This window comes from Lepidothrix coronata, unplaced genomic scaffold, assembly GCF_001604755.1.
Source record: "Lepidothrix coronata isolate B3197 unplaced genomic scaffold, Lepidothrix_coronata-1.0 Scaffold264, whole genome shotgun sequence".
In the NCBI taxonomy this organism is placed as follows: Eukaryota; Metazoa; Chordata; class Aves; order Passeriformes; family Pipridae; genus Lepidothrix; species Lepidothrix coronata.
The window spans coordinates 619,628-637,847 of NW_016690444.1; the positions used below are offsets into that span (position 1 = coordinate 619,628).

General features: G+C 37.7%; 1 long non-coding RNA gene across 2 annotated transcripts; it reads left to right on the forward strand.

Annotated features, from left to right (window-relative positions):
• Window positions 1–9,590: 9,590 nt before the first annotated feature.
• LOC108507662 lies at window positions 9,591–15,638 on the forward strand. Of its 2 annotated transcripts, none has more exons than XR_001878214.1 (3): window positions 9,591–9,718; window positions 10,318–10,486; window positions 15,572–15,638. It is a non-coding gene; the product is annotated as an uncharacterized LOC108507662 (long non-coding RNA). The 2 variants fall into 2 exon arrangements; XR_001878213.1 differs by lacking the exon at window positions 15,572–15,638 and adding an exon at window positions 10,852–10,948 and having other exon boundaries at window positions 10,318–10,651.
• The last annotated feature ends 2,582 nt before the right edge of the window (window positions 15,639–18,220 follow it).

Below are 18,220 nucleotides of genomic sequence, written 5' to 3' on the forward strand. Positions count from 1 at the left end.
AATACTATGGGGCCAAAATAAAGGGGAAAAGTACACAGAAAACCTTTTTTTTTTTTTAATACATTGGAAAGGAAAAAAGTTATTCTTTATGTCATTGTTTTTCAAAATTTTTTCCTCCTCTCTCCCTTCACACAAAGTAAGGATAGCTCAAAAAGAGACTGTAACCCAAAATGGGATAGCAAAACCCCAGTAAGTCACTAGGAGGGATTTCAAATGTTCAGGGAAATATTTACTTGTAAATAAAAAAAATGCAAAAGCTCCCAAACCACATGGCTTCTTTCCTTGTCTCCCATTCCTCTCTCATCCCCTACACACAAAAATCACGTTTTATTTTTCCAGCTCCCATGTTCTTGTAGAAAGTTAAAGCCCATTGGCTTAACAAAGCTCACATGTGTGATATATATACAACACTCAACATGTTTCTGTTACAAATACCTGTGGAATTTTTTTAGGCTCATGCTGCTTCAATATTCCTTCACAGTTCTTCCAGAGGCTTTAAAGAGATTGTGTCCTTATGATTCACCCATCTGAGAACCTTTTCAGAAGCTTTCAGTTGAACTCTCACTGAACCAAAAGCTGCAGAGAAAGAACAAGAAGCGTTTAGTTTTGTTAAAGAAACTGAAAATTATTCTTTACCTGGACTTTCAGGTGCAATCCTCAGGATTTTGTTTTGTAGGGCAACAACTGGCAAATGCATATTCAACAGTAAATGCTTGTGCATGTACTTTTGCCCATGAACACACATATTGGATGATTAAGATTACTAAGTGTTCGTTGCCTTCCACCATTGCTGTTGAAGTGTTTCACTCTGGAGCAAAAGGGGAAAACTGATATTCCCTGGGGATACATACAAGTGTTTATAACTATGAATATAACAGTTACTAAGAAATCTGTAATAATTAGCCCACATCTTTAAAGCAGGTAATCACATCTCTTTTCCAAGGCCCTCAAGCCATAGAGTTCCTGATGGGTTTAAGCTATTCATGTCAAAACAATAACTCTCAGAACTCACCAACATCACTTATGTAGAGAAATACATGATAAAAAAAAAAAGTGACAGGTTTCCTGCGTTCCTTCACAAAGAAAAATCTGAACAGCTTCAAAAGCAAAGAAGGAGCTTGCTCTCAAACCTAGCAGGTGTACAGGTTGAAGGAGTACCAAATCACATTGTGGTTCTCCTAAAGCAGTCACAGCATCAAGAACTATGCCTTGTTTGCCTATTTTTTTTCCTACTTTCCCATTTGACTTATTGAAAAATAAGGGAAAAAATAAAAAAGTCAAACACACTTTAGCCTAATATACCTCTTCCTGCTAACAGACCTTCTAATGCCCACAACTCATTTGACTGAGTACAAAAGTCAATGTTTTGTGTCATTGATTTAATTTCTGGAAGGACAGCCTACTGCCACATTATTTGACAAATGCATGTGGTCTCTGGAACAAAAGTACTTTCTTCTTGGAACACAATTTTCATGTTCACCTTACAAATAATGGGGTTTCTATCAAAAAAAAGCATCTTATGCAGAATCTTTAACTGAAACAGGAGATTATTTCAGAAGTTTAAAAATCATTCAGAACCAAATAAAGCTGGATGGGATGTTTTTCTAGAGGTTATCTGCTTCAGAAAATGGCTTTCCTGCAGTAAGGTTTTCAACAATATTAAAGATACCTCAAAATTCACTGCTTGGAAAAATAGTCAGGAACACAGATGCTGCAGAAGTTAAAATTATCAGTATGGTAGTATTCTCTAAGTGACCTCAAAGTGGAAGTGTTGATTTAAAAAAAATGAAAATAAGTCTAGATTTCTAATGATTGCCTTCGGGTAACTATACATTTAATTTATTTTATATTGTCAACATATTGGTTTTTTTAGGGAGGGAAGAACAAACCCATTAGGCAACCTATAATGATTGCAAGTCGATGAGTTTAAAGGGAACTGATAGGAAAATATAACTAAATGCTTTCTATTACTACATTTTAAAAATAGTTAAACCACTGTTTAAAAAAAAAAAAAAAGAAGTTGAGTTTCAGCTGGGCTTTTTTTTTTGTACATCTCCTAGTTAAACTGTCTCCTCACTTGATGTCTACAAAGAAAACTGGAACGGGTTCATGCCTTGTCTTATTTAGCTAATGAGGCTTAGTAAATATTGCAAAAAAAAATTCTTTTTTTTCTTAATACCATGTAATTTTTAGTAACCACCAAAATTTTCCTCTTTTCAAATAGCAAGACAAGTAACTTTAGTGTACTTATGTTTGATTCTAGACAAGTTTGGTGCAATAGTGGCAGAGTCTGTAGAAGATCCCAGACACTGGAATCTTCCTGAATGCCTGTGTCATCAGTTTATATCTGAGAAAACAAGTATAGTTCTTGAACCTCTAGTTAAGGGTCACAAAATCTTGATAAGGAATAAAACCTTTGGTTTGATTAGAAAACACCAGTTTATTGAAATAATCTGTTCAGAAGAAAAAAAAGAAAGTCACCTTAAAAAGTCTCTCCATTCACAACCATTTACAAGGAGTTTCGTGAATGCCAAACTTATTATAAAAAAGTAATTCTATTCCCTTTTTGCAAGATCTGAAGCCTAACTGTTCCCTAGTTTAAGTGAAATATGCCTGCTCTAATAGTTCAAATTATTTATTTAGGGAGAACTAAAACATTTTGCTTTACCAATATTTGACTGAAAGGAAAACGTTGAAGTTAAACTTCCACAGAAATAGTTTTTAAAAATAAAATTTCTATTGGCTCATAGTCTATTGTCCTCCCAACAATAGAGTAGCATAACACAGCTCCCATCATACTACTCATTGAGATCACACTTCACTTCTTACAGTAAGTGTCTGACTGATTATTCTGTGCTAACAGCACATTGCACTCACTGTTCTTGAACTGGCACTGGCAGTTCACTGTCAGGTTAGGGAGTCCTAAATTGCCTGATATGTGTTCATACACACTGAAATTGCTTCTGTCCCCAGTCTGAGTGTCTCAGTAAACTCTGGAGCCTGCTCGGCTGAAATGAGGAGAAAACTGCTAAATTATTCTTAAGAATGATGTGCAGCTGCTCAGGTTGGAAATCAGCTCCTTTCCCCCCCCAGGGCCTGCAAAGCCTGGCTGTGTTGGCCTGGGCACAGCTGAGCACTGCTCTGCTCTCATAAAGGGAAAACAGTGCTTATCAAAGATACCTTTATAGTGTAAAGGTATCTCCTGGTTATCATCTCTGATGTGTGCTATATATTCATTTAAAGTGGGATAAATCATCCAGTGTGGCATTGTTGGAGATCACAAGGGCAGGTAAAACATGGGATGGATGTTTATCACAGTATCTTTGTAAAAAAATAACCCAGACCAAAACCAAGCAACCAACCAACCCAAAAAACCCAACAAACTCTGCTGTGTAATGCTCATTACAGCTTGAATACCCTCTGCAAAATTTCCAGTGCCTTTTTCTCTGTGATGAAGAACTGACCCACAGCTTCAGAGACAACTGGCTCTGGCTAATATTCAGATTGTTTTTTTCCTTTACATAACAATACCAGACTTCAGTTTGTGAGTCATTCTCTACATGGTAGTTCAATATTAAATGTGTTTCTAAAGAATCTTTAAATATCTCTTCCTGTAGATAGTTAGATATAGATTTTTCTACTGTTTTCTAGGCCCCTAGAAGTAAAGGGAGCCAAGATGAAAAATCATGTCATGTCAATGCTTGTAATCAAAGGGAAGCAGGCAGAAACCAGGAAAAAAACTCTTGGCAAGGTGGGACTATGCTTTTGATGCTCAGGTAATTTTTTGACCTGTGATCTTACGCAAAACAAAGTTGTTTTCTCTGATATATATCAGTGAAAGTACAGAAGGAGCAAGTACCAGTATACAGGAACATGGCATTTTCCCTGAGCTCACAAAGCACTGAGATGCCATTATCTGTAGGTGATGGGCAAGTGCATCTATTTTTCTAATATTAATAGAGAAGTATTAGGTCAGCTTTTCCCCTTGCTGTTCTTTCAAATTAGTGATCTATTCTCCATTAGTCTTCACTAACTACATTTTATTTATTCTTTCTCTACCTTAAAACAACATGTTCACACTAAAGAAATATTTCTTCAGTGTTATGTTTTTTGGGCTACAGAATATGGATATTTACGTCATGGAGCCCAGTAAAGCTGAGGCACAACTCCTTGAGGTACAATTCATATACAGATACATCTTTCTGTAGATATCAAGAATTTTATCATGTGCCCAAAGCAAATTATCTCTGTGCTAGAGAGTGGTAGAAATATGGTAAGAAAAGAAACATAGTTATTCCCTGGTGGTTGATATAATTCCTATACCCCTCCCTCAGTACATTGATGGGTACTGTCCCTATCATAGACCAAAATTCTCCTATCATATTTTAGCTTCATTCTCACAGTTGACAAAACATTTTTTTTCTCCCTTAGGTCCAAGTTTCCAGATTCAAAACATTAGTAGTGTTCAATAGAAATTTACCTGCCTGTTTAAGTCAAGTATGCATCAACTCTGAGCTGCCAGTTAATGAATCCTCAGGTTACAAGCTGTCACAATATTACAAGCATTTCTTCAGGCAAGTCACTGGCCCAAGTTCCTCAAAAATTATAACAGGCAGATATATTTAATTTTAATTATCTTAACTAATGTATCATTCCAGCTTGTAAATATTTGAAAGTTACTGGTAATAATTAGCTGTAGGGAAAATTGCAAAAGTTATTATCTTTTTGTACGAGGGAAATACTAGTATTTACAGTATTTGTATCAATGGAGCTATTTATACATCCTGTTATCCTTAGAAGACAGTACAGAAAGCAAATACACTGAGAAAAGGAATAGAAAGAAGTGCTTGAAAAGAGACAATTCAACTGAGAAATTGTTGTGGTTTTTTTTTTTTCTAAAACTAGATCTGTAGTAAACATGTTATCAGAATAAGTTGCTTAAGATAACAGAGGATTCTCATGACTCCAAAGGCCTTCAGTTCACAACTGTGCATCCTTTTGGGGCACAGGCTTTATCCAGACAAATTGCTTTTATCAATAGCACTGTTCTAATCAACATTATGAGCGATATATGGACATCAGACTGGATGATGTAGCTGTTCCTTCTATGACTATCTGACATTATCTATTTTCAGAGTTTGGGGAGGGGGCAGGAGTTGGTTTGTTTGGGGTTTTTGTTTGTTCATTTGTTTACAGTTTTTTCTGGTGATAGTTCCCAAGTGTATGGCTAAGATTCAACGAGCAAAGTAGCCTTCATCCCAGAGCTCTCCTGCAAATCATATAGCCTGCTTCCTTGCAGGGTTATTAATAAATTAGATACTGTGATATGTCCAATAAGCATGGAAATGTTTTCCTACAGTAGCTGTCGTTCAAGAACAAACAACACTGCATTTGGTGCACTAAGTTTTTCCTTTTACAATTCATTCTCATGTCCCAAGACTGAAGAGGTCCATTTTTTACTAAAAAGTCCAGAACAACAGAATGACCTAATTCAAGCAAGAAACAAGGGATGTGTCGTTTCGCTCAGGAGAAAGTCTTCAGCTGTAGCTGACTCTGTGTTTATACTGGAAGCATTTTACAGTTAGAATTATGTCCTCATACTACCCTAGCAACATGTTCCTAATATACATCTGACATGCTGACACTCATTGCACTTCTGTAAGTCAAACTATCCCATCTCTTGCACAGGAAGTTACACAAAAACTGGTACAGTTTTGCTTATAACACTGCAGGCCACTTCACTTTTTCTATCTTGCCAGTGACTGTTTCCATTCATTGCAGCATCATCCTGATATGGAAATTGTTCATGTTACAACCTCACATTTTTTTTTCTAAACGTCTATTGCATTTAAAGAGAAATATCGTAGGAATACAAGTCTTTGTAATAGTTGAATATTCTTGGGGGGAGCAAAAGAATTGGTTCTATTTTAGAAACAGAGTATTCTAAATACTCTAGAGTTGCCTAAGCTAACATTAATTGTGTAAAGCACATTTTACTCTAATTAGAATTACCTCTTTTTCATAAGGGGAATGAATTAAAGAAATAAAGCCTCTAAGTTCCTGCTCCAATATTGCTGTTCCTTTAGAACTGTAACTCCTGGATAAGTGCCACATCTGCCTTGTGTGGTTTAATTTACTGGTGGTTTTACCTTTTTTTTTTTCCTCAGGAAAACATAATATTTATTCATACAATATGACATGTCACAATATTACAATGATTATCCAGTTGCTTTATGTATGGTCATAACACCATCTGGTATACAGCTAGCCTTCCTTTTGCATGTGTACCATCTGGAACATCTATCTATATTCTCATTATTGTACAGATGAGATTTTTGTTTCTACAGAAACACCATATTGGCTGTATCCTTCATTGATTTCTTAATTTAAAAAACAAAAAATACAACGTAAAATAACGTAGAAACAGAAACAAAAACTTGGCATCTTAAATTAGTTCTAGCTGTCAGATTTTCCTGTGCATTTCTGCTAAGGAATGAAATTAAACCCGAAACCTAAATGTATTTACGACTACTTTGCCATTCAAATAGAAACAGGACCTATTTATGTGAGATAAATGCTACCACAGGGTACTCGAAAGCACTTTTTATTTTACCTTATTTTTTTTTTTTTAAGGAAAGTACCTATTCTCCCCTCTCTTTCTTCTAAATGATTAGGAAACACAAACAAACAAGTTTGTGCACCTGAAGCATTTTGAGTCATGCAATACAAGAGCATCAGTACAAATACCTTAAAATTCCCGGCTTACCGTATATCCAGATATGAAAACTTGGAAGCTTTGTAGAAAATGCCATATGAAAAGACCATGTTAAGTATGGTCAGTTTGCACAGAATGCCTATTTTTGCTAATCTTTTATTGTAGTGAAAGATTACTTTGATAATATCGATAAATGAAATGCTCTAGAAATTATCTGGGAACCAAAAGGGTTTTTTGTTTCTTTCTAAAAGTTATTTTCCTGGAACAATTTCAGGTATCCCATAAAAATCCCATCTTAAATAGGAAATAGTCCAGCATTACATCAAGAATCCGGTTCAAAACAGCTAGGTTTCTAATTAGGATAATAAATTTCAGTTGAAGACTGGAAAGTTTATCTCAGCCTGGAGCTTGCTTTTTTTTTTCTCTTTTTCTTTTTTCTTTTTTGTATAAAAAAAAAAAAAGCATTTACAAAAGACTAATCGATGTTTGGATCCAAATGCTGGAAAAAAAAAATATTAAAGCTAGGCTTTGTTAAATTATAAGTCTTTAATTCTAGTCTCAGCCTTACCTTAAGTAATTTTGAGAACACTCATTTGTAATAATTAATACCTTTGCTTTTACAATGGAGAGTGGGGCTCATGACTAATCGTCGATACGAAAAGCACAAAAATGTTAAGAACTGCATAATAATAGATCTAGGGCACATAATCCACGACTCCCATATTCTATACTTAGTTTACTTTGCCAAAGCTTTGATGTATTTTGTAGGACATGTGCTTCCCAGCTGCAACTACAGCAAATGCAGTCAGTGTATCACTGCTTTTTACATTCCTGCTTTTTCAGATGCTTAAATTAATGTCCTCTCAGAAATATCCTTGAAAGGTCCCACTGACAGATGACCTTTGTCTGGCCTGTAACAGCTCCAGCGTGAGAACAAGGAGCCAACTCTGCATTTGCCCATGTGAAGGATATTTTCAAAGTATACATCTATACATGATAAAGGCAGTTTCACTACAGTTCAATACAGGGTATTACTGTATGTCACCCATTACACAGCTGGAGCAGAGGCTTCTCTTCTGCTACCACACAGTAATTAACAGGAAAGAGGAGAGAGCAAGAGACACTTCTCAAAGAAAAGAACAATTTAAACCACACTTACAATCACTTTCATTATAATCAACATTTTTACCTAAAAGGTAACTTGCAGTTTGAGATCATCTGTGACCTTTAAGAATATCGTCGTGAGTACGTGTTTAAAATATATATCAGATTGAACAGGACATCTAACTTATTTATTCTGGTTTCTACTCTGTACAAGGTTTTCCTTCGTGTTTGCAACTCAAGTTTTGTTTCTTTTACCTTAAAATTTACATAGTAATTAGACCTTAGATAAAACGATACGAATAAAATGCATCAGGTAAAATCATATAAAACTCTCCAACTCAAATGCTGAAATACACCAGCAAATATGCTAAAGGCTATTGCTTCCCCAAGTGTAATCTTTTATGCTTCTAAATTGTTCTCTTCTGGCAAGAAATCAATAAAATACAGAATTCCTTTAATTAGCTGGAATTTCAAATTAAGCATTTTATCCTTTTAAGTTTAAAATCGTTATGAAAGTAGGAAAAAGCCTGCAGAAATTAATTCAGTAGAGAAATTACATACAAATTGCAAGACGTTATTTAATTTTCAGTTAATTAGGTACAATATTCTGGTTTTTTTCAAGCCTGAATTGTGCAGAGTGATACTAAAAATCTGCAGCTTGTTACTCAAGTAATTCTTGAGTAACAATCCAGCTCTTGATTCTACACAGACAAGGGCAAGTTAAGCAGGCAAAGCTAAATCTCTCTCTGAACTTAGAAAACTATAAAAGAATTAAAGGGACAATGTAAGACTTTTAAAAAAAGACTCAGACCAATGACCCTGATTTATTTCTTAAGTAAAGAGGACTTCTTGCATATGACCTTAGCTTATAACTCTTTTATGACTTAGGATTTAATTGAGCTAGTAACTCCTAAAAGTCTAAATTATTTCCTCCCTACACCTTTTTAATACTCAGTCTCTGCTTCCTCAATAATATATCCCTGTCATTCATAGTACTGAAAATAGAATTTAAATGGTTATTTATAGCCAGCAGTCATCTATTTATGGAGAGATTAGGCAATATTTGAAGTATCTAAGTTACCAGAGCTTCCTCAAGTATTTGAAGTAGTCATAAAAGCAATTTCCAAGTCATTAGTGATTATTTCCCATGACTTGGAGTGTAGATGATGCATCACAGGTCAGTAGAAGACAAAACTTACTCTTTTAAATTTTAACAGAGGGGAAAAAAAAAAAAAAAAGGAACAAGAAAATCACAGACATGTCAGCCTCATTTCAGCATCCAGAAAGATACTGGAGCAAATTAAACAATCCATTTACAAAGCCTTGAAAGAATAACAGAGTGACAAGAAACAAACTGTGTTAAGTTGATGGAATTTCCCTCTTTGACAGTCTAAGTGGATAAGGGGGAAGAAGTCAAACTGTTCTACATGACATTCTCAACAAAACTGGGACAATATGGTGAAGATGAAATTATTACATGCTGTGTGCTCAGCTACAAAAGGGGAAAAAAGGCCAAAAAGCATGCACAGGCAACCCTTTGGTAAGTCTTCCCACTCTGACATCAAACGAGGTCCTCCAGAGATCTGCTCTGGGTTCGGTCCTTGTCAGTGGTTTCTAAAAACACTTAGCCCCACACAGAGGGCAAACACTTCAGATGGACACGTTATGCCAGTTGTGCAGCGTGAACTTTCCAAACCCAGCGACCAAATCGCATTCTGTGACGTGTTAAGGGTTCCACCTTGTGTAAGAACAGGAGCTTGTTATTCTACTCTTCATTTCCCAGGACGCTTCAGCTTGTCTGTGTTTTGGGGATCATACTTTAAAAACGTAGACAAATGGAAGGGAGAGTAGAGAAAGGAAACGGAAACACAAGATTTAAAAGACGATACATTAGAAAAGGTTAAAAAATAGATGTTTCTCCTCTTGAATGCCATACTGTCTTTGAGGAATGTAAGAAGGGGCAAGGGAGGGAAGAGACGATTAATGATAGCACTGTTCTAGTGAGTAAAATGTTTCCTATTGAGAGTGTGAACAGTGTTTCCTTCAGATTCAGGGGGGTTTGGTCAAAGAGTAATGAGCTTTGCCTCGAAGAGAACACAGACTGATAGAAAGACAGGCTTTCACACACGTGAGCATAATAACCAGTCACCTAGAATGGTTGAGAAATCCCTGCCAATAAAAACCTCTTCAAAGTGGTAGGACTTGTTACTTAATTAATTGGTGTTTAATCTTCCTGGATTTTGTCACAAAAAATTTTAGTCTCAAACATAAGAAGCAATGCTTTTTTTTTTTCCTGAGCCCCCCCCCCCCCGAAAATTAAATTTACCTAGAAAGGCATATTTGGAGCTTATTTTACTGCTGGAAAGAAATAAACAGGAACATTGTCACTTGAGTCTTATAAGGACCACATACAACTAAGAAAAGTAACCTATTAAATTTACTGTAATTATAGAAAAAGAGAAATACTGATTTCTTCCCATCTTCTTATCACTTCACAGAACGGGATAAAAATACACATATAATTGCACATACACCTGCTTGAGAAATTCCTATTTGTCTTCACAAGACGATTTTGGGAGTCAGACTGGCAATTTCAGCCCAGGATTCCTGCAAGAGAACAACAGCCCTTTTCCCCAGGAAAGCAAGCCCTTACCCTCGTGGTCTCAGGTGAGGTTGGTGGGCCACCCTGGGCACTCCACAAGCAGCAAGAGCTTTCTGTCAGATAACACAGAAGTTTTTTAGGCTCTTCTGTCCCTGTACACCTTCAGCCTTTGTAAGTAAGGTGTTTCACAGCAGGAGTAAGAGAGACCCACATGGAAAACTTCATCAGAGGTAAATTTTCCGTGTGTGTTTATACTCAGGTTCTTTAGAAAGTTATAATTATATTTCTTTCTGTTGAGTAAATCTGATACCAGATCAGTTAGACATGCTTCCTAAATTACTTGCCTTTTATACATGCAATAGTTTACATAATACTTGCACTCTTAACAGTTGTTTTTCTTTTTCTTTAACAATGCTCTGTTACATTGCAGACTTAGTCATGAGAAAGGTGATATAAAAACCTCTTCCTAATCACAGTGGATTTTGGTAACTCCCGACATCTTACAGATTTTGTTACTCTGTAAAGGTATTTTCTAGTAAGTTAGATCTGCATACAATACATCATATAACATATATAGAGTGTTTTTGTAGACCTTATGGGGTGTTTTCATAGACCACCTCCATAGAGTCGGAATTAACCTTCATCTTTTAGTAACTTGATAGTATGTTTATTACATTCTCATAGTATTAATTTCTGTGTTTGATTTGCTTGTGATCAAGTTTGTTTTGTTTTAATTAATCTTCTTGGTGTCTTTTTATTACTGATGGTTGGAAATTTTCTTATTAATAAATTGTTTTCCAGGTATTTTGGTATTTTTGGAGGGGCTGGAATGGTTTTCCTAATTTTCTATGGATGAATGGATAAATTCTCTCAATGGCTATGATGTAAATTAAAAATACTTACTTTAAGGTCTGTGGGTTATTACATGAAAAGGAAGGGTAGATTTCACCATGCCATAGCTAAGAAAACACAATTCTCTTGTTACCAGAAGATGTATTCCAATATCTCTTACAAGAGGGAGGACATTGGGACCAATTTAATTTGATATTTCCTTTGGACTTGTTTGAGATTTATATATAGATTTACTTTTACTCCAGTTTCTTCTCTTTTAGATACATAGGTAATATCATGTGATGCCTATTTTTTTCAATGATTTAGAGTAGTACAATATGTAAGTCAAAATTAAAAACCAGAATCACAGATATTAAAAAAAACCCCTTTGGAACCATCTGATTACAGCATAATTCCAGCCTTCTCCCTCAGGACTCCTCATCAGCAATATTCATAGAATATGTAAACACTTCACCTTAGAGTAGGGAGGAAGCAGTCCCTGGTCAATTGGTCCACAATCATCAGTGCCCCATAAACAGCTGGTGGTGAATAACTATGATCCTTACTGAGAATTGTAGCATGCACAGAGCACAGGGCTTGCCAACTGCTGTGTGTAGCCCTTTGTTCAAGTACAAAACACACATTTTTCAGTTATAGAGATGCATCTGTGTGTTTTTAACCAGTTTCTCAAATTCAAATGGACAGAAAAAATGTAAAAAACGTAATGGATTAAAGATCAGTAAGTATTCTGGCAACTCGGTTTTAAAGGGAGGCATGAAATAATTATTTAAAACATGTGAGGGAAGAGCAAAACAGAAATAAGGGATATATATCTATGGAAGTGGGAAAGTTTGAGAGAATGGAAATAGCCAGTGGTACCTTTACCACTTGCAAAGGAAGAAGGGAGAAAGTGAGATAAAATACTTTCTATTATAGATAATAAAGAAAATAAAATATTGTAATAAAATTGTTAAATTGTTATTATTACCAAATTTCCCAGCTAATTGCAAAGCATAAGGGTCCCAGTTTATCCAGGATAGGTCTTCTAATGCATTTTGAGACTGTCCTTCTCCCCAGCCAAGCAAGCCTGCAACCTTTGGTCTGGGTGGAATCTTCACCTGTTTTCAATATTGTGTGTTGGTGTGGCAATTTCAGAGCAGGATTTCTGGAAATGAATAACACTCTTTTCTCTCAGGAGTGAGAGATTTCAAGCTTTGGGGTGGAGTTTTAGTTGTTGGGCCAGCCTGGGCACTCCATGGGTAACAAAAGCTTTCTGGTGTGGCACCTTTTTTGTGGGAGTAATCTTCGCCCGTATGGAATTTTCGGAGTTGGACTGCCTATATCTGCTCAAGGATTCCTGTAAGTGAACAACAACCCTTTCCCCCAGGAAAGAAAGCCCTTACCTTCATGGTTTCAGGTGCAGCTGGTTGGCCAGCCTGGGCAGTCAATGGGCAAGAAGAGCTTTCTGGGCTGGCTCTTTTTGTCTGGAGGGAACCTTCATTGGTCTTCAATTTTAGGAGTTGGAGTGGCAGTTTCAGCACAGGGATCACAAAAAGGAACAACAGCCCTTTCTCTCAGGAAAGAAAGCCTGTGACCTTTGGGTTCCAGGTGCAGTTTGTGATCCAGCCTAGGCAGTCCATAGGTAACAAGAGCTCTCTCTCCTGGCATTTCAGTAGACCAGCTCAGCCCATCTTCTCTGCAAGACTTAATGAGTTGACCAGGAGGCAGCTGAGGTTGTTTGTGGGAGATTTATACTGCATGGAGAAGCTCCTCCCCGCTCAACCCAGCCCAGCTGCCCAGCAAACCTTAATTAGCTGACTGTTGGTTGGAGCTCAGGTCGTTTGTGGGATATTTAAACTGCAGGAAGAAATGGCTCTCAGCTGAGCCCAGGCCAGCCCAGCCCAGCCGCCTTGCAGGGCCTTATCAGCTGACAGGGCGTGGAGTAGAGGTCCTTTCTGGGTGATTTAAAGTGGTCCAGGGTGTGCTAGCAATGGGGAGTGTGTGGAACAGGAGTTGGCAAAGAGGAGTGTGGCAGGGCAGTTTGCATGGCAGGTCCCACAGGCAGGGTGGGCAGGAAGCACTCAGTCAGCCTTCCAGCTCTCTGCTGTGGCCTTTGAGGTAGGTTTGTGATGTCTGTATTTTTGTTTTTTTTTTTCCCTGCAACTCAACTCGACCCAGCAATGGTTTCCAAAGGACCAAAAGTCGTTGTTGTTGCTCTCATGGGGAGTGTGCTAACCCAGGCAGAACCCCCCAGGAAGGATGCAGCTGTGCAGATCTCTGGCTGCCCGGAGTGTCTGAGTCTGGCATTGGTACCAGAGGACAGGGTGAGTGGCATCTGTGTAGGATGCGAGCAGGTGAATGATTTGCTGTGCCTGGTGGCAGAGCTCAAGGAAGAAGTGGAGAGGTGAAGAAGCATTAGGGAGAGTGAAAGGGTCGAGTCATACCCTTTCAACCCCAAAAGAAGTCCACCAGGAGACAATGAAGCCCTGCCTATCCTACCATCAGGCAGTTGGAGCAAACCAAGTAGACTGGGGGGAATGGAAACAGGTCCCTGATGGAAGAGGTAAAGGAATCCCCTCCTGACCCCCGTCACCTTCCCAGGTGCCCTTCAAGGAGAGATATGAGGCCCTGGACCCAGAGAGTCAGGTAGAGGGCAGTCAAGAAGAGGATCTGTCTGGAGGGTCTCCTGGTTGCACCCTGTTTACTAGATGGATTACGATCACAGCTATAAAGAAAAAAAGAAAGGGTAATTGTAGTTGGTGACTCCCTTTTGAGGGGAACCAAGGGTCCTAAATGCCAACTGGAACCATCCCACAGGGAGGTTTGCTGCCTTCCCAGGGCCCAGGTGAGGGATATTAGTGGGAGACTCCCCAAGCTAATCTGGCCCTCTGATTATTATCCACTGCTGCTAGTCCAGACTGGCAGCGATGACATTAACGAAGGAGGCTAATTAAAAAGGACTTCAAGGCACTGGGTCGATTAGCCCTTACCCTCGTGGTTTCTGGTGCAGTTGGTGGGCCAACCTGGGCACTCCATAAGCAGCAAGAACTCTAAAAACAATACAGAGAGCAGAAACAGCAAATGAGTTTGTAACCATTACTGAACAAAATTCTGTCTGGATCAGCAAAAGAGCTATACAGGTTTATATGTGTGTGGATGTGATCCCCATACCTCATGTAGACTCACATCTATAAGCTGCAGAAATATGTAATCCAATTCTTGGTTTGTTTATTTGTGGGGTTTTTTTTGGGGGGGGGGAGTGGGGAGGAGTTTAGTTGTTACCTTCTCCCCACCTCCATGCTCACATTCAGGTTTGCTGCAAACCAGACTAGTGGTTCTAGCACTTCTGAAATGCAGAAGCCAAGGGAAGTTCAAACAGAAATGGTAGAGTTACTCCAGGTTTACTCAGCTAGTCCCTGCTGAGTTTATTCATTTGGTTTTAGCTGCATGGTGCTAAACCTGACAGACAAACCCACCACTGAAGGAATAAAAGGGAAGCTGTAGAAGCAGTGAAAAGAAAAAAGGAGTAGCAGGGATAGGAAGGGTGAGTAGGTAGGTCCAAAGAGGGCCCCAATAGTGCATTTCCACCTTCCTCAAAAAAATAAATTAAAAAAAAATATGGCTATGTAATAACCCATAGTCAGTGGGAATCACTTCACAACCAATACACTCCACCTTATTGTGGCTAAATGTGTGACTTTCCTCCCTAATTGTGTCATTCTACTGTAAAAATAATACTGTTCTGTTTATTAACAAAGTGGCTGGTTGTGACACGTTTTTCTCATATCTCTTTCATCCTTATTTTTGTTGGAAAGTCAGTTTCAGAAATGAACTTAAAATAAAAATGAATTGAGACCTTCTCATTGACAATTCTACTGAGGGGGAAAAAAAAAACATAAAGCTGTGAAACTCCAGGCTCAGATACCCTGAATAGACATATGTTGGAAGCCACTGGAGCTGTTCAAAGAGCCAGATATTTTTCAGAGAAGTAAGAGCATATTGTAAGAAATAATCAACGTGCAAGTAAGCTAATGTTGTTTTATAAGTACTGGATTGAAGAACTGTTTAGAACCATTGCCACAACAAGCAGCTGACATTCATAACTTCCAAGAATCATTTGCCGTGTTTCACTGGTTACATTTGCTTTCCCTCTTGAGCTGAAGTGCCTTGGAGAAGTCCTTCAAAAATACATGCCTTCAAAGTTTATCCATTACTTTCCATTAAATCCTTCCTCATTCTCTGAAGAGTTTGCAGGTATTGACAGTAGAACGTGGCATTCATTGTCAATCATGGTGACTGTAATATCTCACTGTTTCCAGGTGTCACCTCGTACACTTGCCAGAGTCTGGAACTCTCTACAGCTCCATGTTTGTGCATCCTTATTGCAGAATCACAGAAATCATTAAGGCTGGCAAAGATCTCCAAGATCATCAAGTCATTCCTTGATTGCGACTCCACCACCTCTCTGGGCAGTCCATTCCAACGCTTGACAACCCCTTCAGTGAAGAACTTCTTCCTTCTTGTATGACTGTAGGTGCTTTACAGGTTAGAGTGCACACAGAAATGGTCTGTGTGGCACAGTCAACGACCACTTCACCAGGAAAAAAAAAAATTGTGAATAAAGGTCAAGAACTGCTTAGGAATCCTTAAGGATCCCTGAACCACAGTTTATTATGCTACTGCAAAGTAGCAGATTTCAGCATGGTCTCTCTCAAACAGCTGTACATGAACCAGTGGTTGATTGTGGAGCCCTAAGGTTATGTGGTCTATAAAGCTTCTATTTTTACAGCTAAAAAGATGAACCCAAATTCAAACCCTGTTTTTTAATTAAATCACTGGTTGCAGTCCCAGGGAAGTGATGAGATTATTATTAATAGGTGTGCTCCATGCTAGGCAAAAGATTGAGAATATCTTTCCTGGCAAATAAGGTTATGAACTAGACATATGGGTTATATCTAAGACTCTGAAGGAAATTTGGCCTCCCTGAAGGTAAGAGAATTTTGTCATTTTATAAAATGACATTTATTATAAAATGACATTTATTATAAAATACCATTTTCATGTTAACAATATTTTATTTCCCCTCACTGAATTTCTCAAGAAAGTCACTTCACCTTTCTAAACATCCTATTCTTGAGCCATAAAGATAATAATGAATTATTTCTCTTTGTGAAGTATTTTTAAAATGATGATAAAAATCATCGTAAGTCTCCGTTCTCAAGCATACAGATTTAACTTCCACATGTCAAATATATAGCACCCAACTGACATCACAATGCTCTTCAATAGAAGATTGGTTCTATACTAACGGAAAATTAAGAAATAAATTAGAAGATTATACTGAAGTTTTATAGTTCTGCATTCATTTGCAGTAGTTAATGCTCGACCATTTGTCCTGGCAGCGAAACAGATATTTAAAAGTTCTATTAAGATGAGAACAAAATCTGGCTAACACAAATGACTGATCTTAAAGTTACACTCATTTCTATCAAGGAGTGATATTTTTATGGTCCATTCTCCATCGACATTTTGGCAGGTGTCAGGATAATAGCACTGAGCATCAAGGAATTCCCATAGATACAATTCTCAGCAGGTGTAAATCAGCAGAGCTAAAATGCATTAGAGCCAGAAGAAATTATAGCACCTCAAAATCTGCTCTCAGGTATCTGCTATCCCTGCTGACATACCAGTCAAGCCAGCAGTGTGCACTGTTATCCCCCAGTACCACGTATATTGAGTCCTAAAAGTCATCTGCCAACACAAAACCCAGCAGACTAGAATTGATGAAATTACTGTTGTGGGTTCACAAACTGTCTGTAACATTTTGTGTCCTTTATATATCCAGCTTTTTGCACAGAGTCTTGTGTTTTCTATGGGACCTCTTTTACTTTAAAGTACATCTATTGAGAGTTGGAGGGTGATTTTTTTTTTCTTTTATACGACAATGCACCCTCTTTTTTTTTTTGTTATGCTTTTTTCTTGTCACTCTGGAAATAGGGCAGTTTGGTTTTGAATAGACTGCTCTGGGTCATTGTATTCATAAGCTGGTTACAATTCCTGAAGAAGAGATTTTGCCTGCTGAATAGTCATTGCTGGTTCACAGCATGTTCATGAATCCAGGACATGCAGACACATCACAAGGTGCTGGGACTGATAAAAACTAGAAGGGTAGAACAGAGGGTGAGTTCTCAGGGATTTCAGCTAACCTAGGGCTGAACCCTCTGTTTTCATTGGAGTTCCACAACCAAGGAATCTTCATGTGTCCCAAAATAGATTTGGACTTTATCACTGCTGAATGAAAGCAAACGATATTTATTCTTTGGGGGATTTTTTTGTTGTTGTTGTTTTGGTTTTGTTTGTTTTCTTTTTGTGGTTAATACAAAAAAATTGTAATTTTACATGTTTTTTTCCAGATAGGAAAAAATATCAATCCAATAAGAGCAATGTGTCACATTTATGAGGGTTTTTTAAACAGTAGAAATTGTTGAAAAATTATAAGCAAAAGACAAATGAATGCGTGGGTTGAAGATGGAGGGGAAAACTTGATGTAGACTAATAATGTTCATTCCATACTACATTTTACAGAAAACCAGAAATTACCTGTTCTTTTCTGAATGTGAAGCAGCCACTTTCTAAGTGTTTTGATATTTCAAGAAACTTGTGAAAGCAACCTACCTAGAAATTCCTTGAGAAAAGGGTTGTGATGTTCTTGTATTCGAGTATGGTGGAAAGATTGAATATTTGTAGCATTTGTTAGAGATCTTCTCTATTCTATCAAGTTAAGAGTTGATGTCTAATATGTAATATATGGTAATATGTAATTGATATATAATGTAGAGCATTCCTTTGATCTGGAACCGGCCATCAAGCAGGTAGAAGCCAAAACTACCAGCAGCATAATGTGTCCAGAGAACCATGCTGAGCTAGGAATGCAGTTCTTCAGGCCCTTGGCCACATGTTCTGGCCAC